A 6,893-nucleotide genomic window follows, 5' to 3' on the forward strand; every position below is an offset into this window, starting at 1 on the left:
TCAAAATGTAACTGCATCAAATGACTCAAAATTAAGCTGAAATATCAATACTTCAAAATGCTTTTTCATTTCTACTTAAAAACTGCTTATTCTGTGTCATAATTAAAACGAAAATGTAAAGAGGGGATTGCATTTGCATTTTCACATCCACCCTGCGAATAGTGTCTCAATAGTCATTTCGAAAAAGCATTTCCAGCGAGGAGGCGGGGCGATGACGTCAGTGCTTTCTCTTTGTGTTGCTAAGAGACACAGACACACTAGGAGCAGTGTAGCTTTGTGTTAGGGGCAGAGAAGAAGGCTTTGTGACAGTTGTGAACTTCTGATGATTGTACACAGCTTCTCAGGACTACGTAGCAGCAGTTCCGCCTTCTGAGGTCCTCTTTCGGACGCACCGCATAGCGGAGTGCGAAGCTCCCGACTGCCGAAGGCGGAAATGCTGCTACAATCTGAGAAACCATCATATGAATTTGTGTTTCCAGTGGTGTCCAGAACAAAATAAAGGTTTATGTGATTCCCACATATTTACAAATTTATTTGCAGCTTCGCGCTGAATTTGCTCTTGGATGACAGCTGGAGCCCCATCAACAGATAATGCATTTTTCGCATTAAGATCCAGGTTTGAGCAGTCCAGGTCCAGCTGTTTGTGAACAGGACCCGGTTTTAGGTGATCTTAATGCGAAAAATGCAGTGGAATGTTCGTTTAGTGCTCTGTGAAGCTGTGAATCGCAATCCAACTTCAGCGTCGTCTGAAGATAGTCTCCTGCAGCTTCGCGCTGAGTGAGTGTTGGTCTAACCAACAAACGTTTAGAATGGTGAAATCTGCTATCTGTTGATGGTGCTCCGGCTGTCATCCAGCTGCCGGTCCAAAGAAAAAAAGCTTGTCCGCGGTGCATCCGAAGGAGGACCGCAAAAGGCGGAAATGCTGCCACGTAGTCCTGAGAAGCTGTGTACAATCATCAGAAGTTCACAACTGTCACAAAGCCTTCTTCTCTGCCGCTAACACAAAGCTACACTGCTCCTAGTGTGTCTGTGTCTCTTAGCAACACAAAGAGAAAGCACTGACGTCATCGCCCCGCCTCCTCCCTCCTCAATGCTTTTTCTAAATGAATATTGAGACACTATTCGCAGGGTGGATGTGAAAATGCAAATGCAATCCCCTGTTTGCATTTTTGTTTTAATTATTACACAGAATAAGCGGTTTTAAGTATAAAATGAAAAAGCATTTTGAAGTATTGATTTTTATCTTAATCTTGAGTCATTTGATGCTACGACGGAGTATTAGGGCCACCAAAAAAAAAAGTAAAATTACGAGTTTTTATATCGTAAATTTATGAGATAAAACTCGTAATTTTACAAGATTTTAAGTGGAAGTGAGCATCATGCAGAGCAGCAGGTGAACGCCGCGCAGCAACAGAGCAGACCGACTAAACTCAGTTGAACATGTGAGCTGAATGAGCTTGAACGTTCCAAATATCTGGAAGCTCATTCGTTTGATTTACAATTTATTAAAGTTTTATTTATTGATGGTTGGTTTGCAGGATCCCTGCAGCCCGATGAAGCCATCGGTGTCCCTGCAGCTTTCCACTTCAATCCTTTCTTCTTCCACCAAAAACAAGATCTCTACGTTTGTGTGACGCTTCCGTCTGAGGAGGAGGAGCACTTTTTTTTGGGCATTTTTAACGTTCTAATGCTAATATAACAGACTATTTTCATTCATCTTTGTTATTTAATGATATAACGGGACGTTTACTTCCGCATTGGTGTTCGGATCTGATGACAGGTTCATGATATAAGGTGACAGATAAACTTCAGGGTTTGTGAATGAAAAGGAGAATAAAAGCTGCAACGATCCTCTGCACCCAAACGTGTCTCTGAGCTCCTTATTTTACATATGAAACTCTGCTTTACTGACACTGAACCTCAGAAACCCGCCTCTACTGACAATAATCTGATTTTGAGTCGCCAAAGGTTCAGAATCTCTTTGTTTTAAACCTACAATAAACCTGGAAATAAAGCTTCACAAAAGGCTCCACATCTTTCATCTTCAAGCGATGCTCCGATAAACGGACAACTTCGGTGTTTTCTCCTTGTTAATCTATGACTTTTTTCTCGTAAATTTACGAGATAAAATGTTGTAATTTTACTTTTTTTTTTTTTTTTTTGGTGGCCCTAAAACTCCGTCGTATGATGCAGTTACATTCTGAAAATTAAAAAGCATTTCTATTAATCCATTTTAATTGTCGAATTTGACATTTCTAAATGAATTTTGCTACATATTTACCAGAGAACTTTTTGAAAATGAAATGTCAAATACCATTTTCATCATCATTTTAATTAAGTGACAGAATAAGCAGTGTTGAAGAAGAAAATAAAAAAGCATTCTGGTGGATTGCTTTTTTCTTTTAATTTTTGAGTCAAAAAATGCAGCTTCATTTTGAAAATGAAAAAGCATTTCTGGTTTTGACTTTTATTTTTAATTATGCTACACAATCGCTTCCATACCTAATGACCAAAATGTTGTCAAAAAGGAAAAAAAGGTTGAAGCGCCGAGCTTTCCAGGAAAAACCAAAAGAGTTTTATATGTCCACAACTCTAAAAGAATGATAAAAATTGTTATTAAAACAAAATAAAAGAAACCCCTCATAGCAGGTCCCGGCAGTTCTGCAATCGACCCACAACAAAGCCTACAGGGAAAAGTTAACACCCTTTTCAGTCCTCCTTTTGCTTTATAGCAGCCGGCGAGCACCCGGGCCCGGCAGCACCCTGGTCGTAAGGTTAGGGTTAAAAATACAGGGATTCGGCACAGGAGCAGTGACAGTCCATTAAAATGCTTCCGAAAACTCAGTGTGTAAAAAGCAGCAGGTATTCGGCGGGCGGGAGCATCAGAAAGTCCCTGGTGATGCAAGACCAACAAGCAACGTTAGCCAAATAAAAAACAAAAACAGCTTTAAGGCAAGCGCAGGACTTGACTATCGGCGGCTTATCAGACAGTAGGGATGGCCCGTTTTACATGGACGCTCCGGCGCTTGTTTCACCTTCGTGAAGCAGAGTGGTTCATAATGTGGTTCGGCACAATGTTTGAGGGGCGTGTCTCTACTAGCGCAGATTAGGGGTGTTAGAAAAAAATCGATACGGCAAAATATCCCGATAGTTTATTTGCATTGATTCAAAATGCTGTCAGGACGATATTTCTTTAATTATTTATGAGCGTCCGTCAGCATTGACTCTTGTTGTCCACTTCACCCTCCGACCGCTAGTTGGCAGCAGAGAACATGGAGCCTCATTAGGCATTAGGCAGCTCTACACCACAAACCAACAGGAAGACCTCAGCTAGAGTCAAATTGTTTCTGTCATGGCAAGCTAGGCGAGGAACCGACCCAGAAGCTGGAACCCGGAAGGAAAACACAGCTGAGTAGATAGTAAGTAATAGTTTTAATATTATTTGGAGTTGCTTGAGATCTTGACGTGGCAGGACAGCGACAGGCGACGTTGCTGGAGGTTGCTATGGCTCGTGGTGTCGCTTGAGGCTTCTTGGAGTTTCGTGAGGTTCTTCGGCTCTGGTAAACAGGAGGCTCAGGTGTCCACTCACGGTATGAAAGTCCTGAAGGCGAGGCATAAACAATATTAGTCGAGAGCATGAACACATGGACTAGAAATAACATGAGACCAGACTAGGCACCATCAGGGGCAACGAACTGGCGATGAATGCTGGTACTGGATCTCCTTATGAAGGTCTGGTGGTTGATGAGGTGAGTGGACACAACTGAGATGAATCAGGAGGCAAGCAGAGAGGGGAGGGGGAGGAGAGCTGACAGAGGCACCATGACAGTTTCGTTGTTATGAGACATGAACTACTTCGTTTTTACTTGGGATGGATACCAAACAGAAACTGTGTCCCCAAAACGCGGATTGCTGTGCTTTTTAGCAGCTCAGATAAAAACAAGTGACATTGATATGTAGACAAAGCACCTTTGCCACATTAAAGCAACTTTCCTTCGTTCTGTCATGCTGCCTCATCATCACACTTTATTGAAGCACCATTAAGGCTCCTGAACCGTTTAAAAGTGCTGAAGAAGCTACATTAAGCAATGTTGAAAATAAAAAGCATTTTATTTCCCCAATAGAAACTTACTGGTTGAGGTAAATTCATTCTTTGTTTTTTCGTATACTGAAAAATATTATATTATATTGTGATCATTAAATAAACTAAATTTGGCTATTTTATTACAAAGGAAGACATACTGAAATTCAGGTAGTTTTTTTCGAAGTCATATTTAAAAAAAAAAAAAAGAAAGAAAATATGTTCCGGTAAAATATCGGGATGCATATTGTATCGATACGATATGTATCCCGATATTGATGGCCGGGTAAAGTTTCAGGAGAGAAAGGAGCTTTCTCCAAATTCTGATGTTCACAAATGTTTGCAAGTTTAATTTCATTTAATTTTTAAATGTTTTTTTTTATTTGTACATTTACATTTTAGGAAGGGTGTTTCATGCTTTTGCGTAGCCCCTCTTGAGTTTATTATCAGGATTGGTTCAGTGTCAGATGTAAAATATTCAGTCTGTATAAAATTGAATAAACCAATTTTTTTAAAGTAAATTGCATTTTACTTTCGATCCATTGGCCTCTGTGAATGAATGTATCATAATAAGTGATTAGGCTAACATGTTGGTTGAGGCACTTTTTCCAACTGAGTAAAAAAAAAAAAACAAAGCTGTTTTTTGCTTTTATGTTAGTGGTCCGGCCCACTTGGGATCAGACGGGTTGAATGTGGCCCCCGAACCAAAATGAGTTTGACACCCCTGCCTTACAGGGATTATTGGGTCCATTTACAGCTTTCAGTTTTATCAAAGCCGGGGGTTGCTCTACTTCACACCCTAAAAATTGCTGTGCAAAGACACTTTAGTGGATTAGGGTGGTCTGCAAGTCTGTGTCTAGGAGTCCCGATAATTTTACCCCCAATCTCTACATCCAAAAAGGACACTGACCCACCAGTATATCAGATGGCCCTATTGACTCCCCCTTCTGTACCAACCTCACCAACCCGGCCTCCGTAGTGGAGTCTGCTAGTTTAAATGTGGCCTAGCTTGACCACGTTCCCCACAGAACCTAACAATGTGGCCTTCTCTATGACACCCCCTACAAATGGGTTTACCCTCTGCAGACCATGTATAAGCAAAGTCTGAGCTGTCCCTGTGGAGCCCTTAAGGCAAGACCTTCAAACAATTCCTGTTTAAAGTCTTTTAACTGGCCACTTATTTCACCCAAAATGTCTCTTTTAAAGCCATAAATAACGTACTTCCAGTAAACATACAACAAATATTCAAGGACAGAGAGGGGGGGTTACGAGTTAAGAAATCAGCTGAACTTAAAAAACAGTGCATTCGTACTACAAAACTAAAATTGCACTAGGATGGGAGTGTCTACACCTGAGAGCCCAATGAACTCATCCTGCCACATCGAGAATGAACATTAAAATACACTTAAAAGCTCCAAACGTTCATTTTGCATGATATAGTCCTGTGCCTAAAACTCAGTCAATTCCTGTACATGGCATCTGAGTTTGGACCCTTTTATTTTAATAACAAAGATTAATGAGGAATGAAAGGATCACTTCTCCCCCATGTTTTTTCACTCTCTAACTTTCCTGAAACTTTCTTTTACAGACAGATCTTTAACTCGGTTGTAAACATGCTCTAATATAAATCTTTACAGCTAAATTTTCTGTCCTTTCAATCAGCATCTCTTCTTGTCACTTTCTATTGATTATGTTGTTGAGCGGAGGTAGAGCAATCAATCTCTGGTTGGAGGATTGTAGGTTTGATTCCCTCCCTGCCTGCCCTTGTGTTGAAATGGGCAAGATAATGAGTCCCACATCCCTCCTGGTGATTATAGGTAGGGCACCAGTGTTTGGCAGCAGTAACCACAGTGTGTGAATGAGACTGTCACTGCAAAGGGCTTTGGGCCTCTAAGAAGGTAGTCAGGTGCTATAAGTATTAGGAGTGCAATGATTCATTTTGTTTGGTCACTAACTTTGCCAAACTCAAAGTGTTTCCACACATTGAACTGGAATGATGGACTGATCCGTTTTGCTAACTGTGATGCACTGAAGTCATTTTTACCTCATAGTAAAATAAACCTTCTCACGCCAAATGACATTTTCCAATATTGATATATTCAATTATTTCATTTTAAAGGATACAGGTGGATTCAATTAAAAAAAAAATCGGCCTCAGACAGATCACTCTGGTCAGATCGCAGGAACATAAATTGATTTGATTCATTTTTCTTGAATAAAGATGTGGTGGATTATAGATGCATTTAAAAAAAGCTTAACATTTAAAAAATTTAAAGCCAAGTTTTCATCAAATCTGCAGGCCGACAGTTGCTGGACTAAAACATACCTGTGACCTTAAACAGAAGTCAGCCTTCAGGTTTTCTTCCATTCATCTGGGGCTGCGGTCTAAGTAAAGACTTTCCTTCCGAGCCATCTCCTGCAGGGGATTCCGAAGCATTCCCAGAGTCAGGAATGGGTATTAATGGATGATTTAGTGACTTATCCTCGGTGAAGAGCCCACTAAAACAATCTACAGCTCACCCAACCAAACCTCTGCTCCCTCCAGATGTCTTCTCTGTCAGGATCTCCTCTCTTGAGTTTGTGTTCATGTTAACATACAGATAGCATTTGTAAAGGAATCCTTCTCCTCTGTGAGGTTCAGCTGCTGAGGCATTCTTGTTTTTGTTGACAATAAGATGGGAACAATTCACACACATGACACTCCACACAAATGTTACTTTTTCCAAGTTTAATGTTTAAAGAATGGAAACAAGAAAAAATAAAAAAACACCAAAAAAAATGTCTTTGTCCTCACATACTATGATTTGGCACG

This window comes from Oryzias latipes, chromosome 13 (genome assembly GCF_002234675.1).
Source record: "Oryzias latipes chromosome 13, ASM223467v1".
Taxonomy (NCBI): domain Eukaryota; kingdom Metazoa; phylum Chordata; class Actinopteri; order Beloniformes; family Adrianichthyidae; genus Oryzias; species Oryzias latipes.